At 37.3% G+C, this 3,984-nt stretch overlaps 1 protein-coding gene across 1 annotated transcript in view; it reads left to right on the top strand.

Moving 5' to 3' along the window:
* Positions 1-3,984, top strand: part of cd109 (CD109 molecule) — a 31,621-nt gene that overhangs the window by 2,597 nt on the left and 25,040 nt on the right. The window lies entirely within an intron of this gene.

Below are 3,984 nucleotides of genomic sequence, written 5' to 3'. Positions count from 1 at the left end.
AGGTTGGGAACCACTGCTATAGAGAGACAAAGGAAATAAGAAAAGTTTAAATCACTCTCACACATTTGTCAGTCCAAGAATTGACGGGCGAGTCGAGTCCCTGTTCAGGCGTGTAACGTGCTGGCCATCGTCCTGCTGTTCACGGCTGCAGGTGTTTAACTGAGAAAGAACTTCACACATTCTACAAACAGTTGTAAATTACCAATCAGTCATCAGATCAGCACGTCAGGGATGTTTCCTTCTGCAACAATGTCTCAGGGTATGCTAGATCAGTGGGTCCTTAAGGGACCCCTTATCTATCACTGAGTAAACTGACAACCCCTGACTATGTTCAACAAATACAGAACAACTAATGGAATGAACAATGAACCCAAACAGTGAACTCAGTAACTGAAGGAGGTATGTGTAAAACAAGCAGTTTGTATGGATTTTGAGCATTTTTTTAGATTATTTCCTGTGAATTTCTTATACAATCCTCTGTATTATGTTTAAGAATGATACAGACTTCATAGGCTGCTTTTTTTTAACCAATTCAATGTTTTCTTCTCCCTGATACTTGGGCATTGTTCTAAAACAGCTTGTGTTCAGGTCTTTAAAGTTTACATATTAAATAATCCACTGTAATGTGAGAAGTTATTTCAACTTCAAAAGAAATAAAAGAAAATTCTAAGTTGAGTTCATGAGTACTATTATTTTTGATACTTTAACCCTTTCAACACTGCAATAAAAATGATCTGCCAGTGCCTACATTGGTGTTTTTGCTTGTACTGTCAATTGTTGATATAATCATCCCTAAACATCCCTAAAATCTGTACAGCCTAAACTAAAAGGGTATATAAGTCAATTAACCCTAATAACTGAAAACATTAATCATAAATAAATCAAAAACACAAAAATTGGGCCTGTTTTATTAGCTCCTATCCTATATGCTCCTATATTGTCACCATGTTTTGCACATAATGTAACAACGTAATGTCACCCAGAGCCCACAACGCTGCACAAAGATGGAAGCCTTAGCTTTCTGCTGCAAAAAGAATGAACACCCTTGTTGTTGTAGTTTTTACTTCTTAGACAGACTCTGCAAGGTCAGTCTTTAAGAGGAAGGTTAAGTACATTTTGCTGATAATACTTTAATTTGTTAACATTTTGAAATCAGAACTTTAACAAGCGAAAGAGTATTTTGACATTGTCAAACTGTTGCTTGGTATCTACTTCTACTTCTATCTTGTAGTAATTTTAACAACCATCACTCAAATGCTGAACACATCTAATTTAATTTAGCAGAAGCATTCATATTGAACAAGATGAATAATGAAACTCGAGTTTTATTATTTTGATTAATTAAAAGAAAGAGCATGTCTGGCTCATGTCTAAGGCTCAGCAGATTGTTTAATGATGAAGTGAAATCCCTCTGAGGGAAATGTCTGTCATCATCAGATTAATAATAAAAATGATTTCCAGCCACACGCCACAGATGTTAGTGAACATTTAACAGAATCACTCTAAATGATGATAGTGGTGTGGAGCTCTGGTTTCCATCCTGGATGGACGCAGAAACATCACCACCTGGTGGAGTACCAGCATCACAGCACAAACACACTGATATGAGAAGAGTCCGAAACCTAATGACATTATATACAGTATGCCAAAATACAGTAAATTAAAGGTTTAAAATATATAAAATAAATCACGATGATACACAGGAAATATTGTGTAAATTCACATAAAAGCCTGATTATAAAAGTGTGTTCTTAGAAGGAATTTAAAATATGAAACAGATTCAGCCTAATTTCCTCAGGTAGGCCGTTCCTAAGTACAGTAATAGAGACAGTCTCTTTTAGTCTTGATACTGGACTAGAACAACCAAAAGGGTCTTTCCTAAGGGTATAAGGTTGCGTTCTGGCTGATCAATAGATAAAAGGTCGGCGCTCTAAAAGTAATGAGTAGGATCTTAAAATCAGTTCTAAATCTTACTGGCAGCCAGTGCAGATGGGGTGATATGGTCTCTACGTTTAGTGCCTTGTGAGAATCTAGCTGATTTTGTTCATAGTCACTTTATTGACTACACCTGTGACAATTATCCAGCGATGCTCTGATTGCCTGACAGGTGGCAGCAGCCTTGCTATAAATGTGAGCTGCCATTTGGTTTCTCTTTAAGTTTTTTGTGACCTATTGATGCAACTTATGATTTATTGATCACAAAGCAACATATGTGTCGACCTCTCTGTTTTTGGTCTCATGTCCTTGGAACCAAAGAGGTAGTAGCAACCAAACTGTTGGCATTTGCTCTCTCAAGATATTTAACTCAAAAAACTCAAAAACATGACATTATTGACATTGTTGTTTCCAAATCTTCAGACATTTTTCCTCATACATGAACTAAAACCCATCACTTAGGCTATTTTCCACCAAATAGCTCTGGTTCTTGAACCGTTTCCATTCAAGACTCTTGGACCCTTGGTGCTATATGGGGAACCAGCCTGTGTTTCCACCAGTTCCTGATGTCCTACTTACAGTCAAGAATCTGCTCATTTTACACACAATAATGTACCACAGTTGTTCTGTTAATATTCATAATATGTCACTTAGTCAGTTACTCAATGATAGAAAAGAGGTTCCTTAAGGAAAAAGGTTGGGACCCACTGCTTAAGAATGACACGCCTACTTTAGTTCCCAAGGAAAACCTGCTAATGTTTGGTTTAGCTGGATCGGAGCTGGTTCACCTTTCGCTAGAAAAGGCCTGTCTGTCTAAAATGTGGCAATAACAGATCATTGACGTAATTCATAAATGTAATCTGCTAAATTTGTACTTTATTTATTTATTTATTTTTACTGCAGTTGCCCCTTGGAGCCTGCAGGGACCTACTTAATAAACTAGGGATGTTACGATACCAAAAATGTAGTAGTCAATAGCAATACCAGTGAAATTACACAGTTCTTAGTTCTCTTTCTGTTGTGTTGTAGAAAACTGATATTTTGTATTTATGACTTACGACATGTAAGGGTTGATTGATTTCAGCCTTACAGCCACTCCCTATTTAAGATGACATTGACACAAACCATTTCCCTGAGGGTCTATCACTGAAACGTTGCAAATAAATGTGTTACTGTTAGTTAGATTGTGTGTGAGAGTTTATTTGCAATTTTAGACAACAGTACAGGTTGGGTTCAGATCTTTTATAACACACATTTTTTAACAAACTGCAGGAGATTTACACTTGCAAAAACATGTAGGATGAAAAGAGTACATTGGTTGAAATCAAGACCACACAAACAATGACTAATGCTATAGCCATTAGCCAATCTATGTAGTAGTGATCCTCCCACATCCTGTTTGCTATTTAGCTCACTACTTCAGGCTGTGGCCAACAGGAAGTAAATGTCCTGTCATTTGTTTGTGAAAATCCTAATTTTGATTTGAGGATAATGACATGTCTGATAGCTAGCAAATATACTGTCTGTATTATTTGAATCTTGCTAGTGTAACATTAGCTCTCTTGCTGGTAACTGAGTCATCGGGCTCTATAAGCGGAGAGACAATGATTCCATTGCATTAGCACCTTATGGTTATGATTATTCCAGGGAGTAGTCAGACCCTCAGGTGTTACCAGGGAAACAGATTTATGGCTTGAAAAAATGCTGCTCTTTGGCAGTTCTGGCCTCCACATCGTCCATTAATTCCTGATAATGGACCCCTCGTCATGCTTTATTCCTTACCTAGATGTTTCTTCAAGAACACTTTATTAAAGTAAATATCAAAGTCAACACAGTTTGTATACAAGTTCAGACGTGAAGAGATCACTTCACCATTCATTTTACTGACATTAACAGTACAATCAGTGAGCCAAATGTTCCTCCGCTAACATTTAAACCATAGGACTGGAAGCAGTCTCTTTCCTACAGAGAACACAGAGTCGCAGAGGAACTAGATGACCAGGGCAACAACCTCAACCCAGGATTAAGAGGTTCAGTGAATGTGGTGTT

This window comes from Morone saxatilis, unplaced genomic scaffold, assembly GCF_004916995.1.
Source record: "Morone saxatilis isolate NCDOM2014 unplaced genomic scaffold, NCSU_SB_2.0 Contig7, whole genome shotgun sequence".
Taxonomy (NCBI): Eukaryota; Metazoa; Chordata; class Actinopteri; family Moronidae; genus Morone; species Morone saxatilis.
The sequence above is the reverse complement of the archived record's forward strand: the minus strand, read 5'-3'. Positions and strand labels throughout refer to the sequence as shown.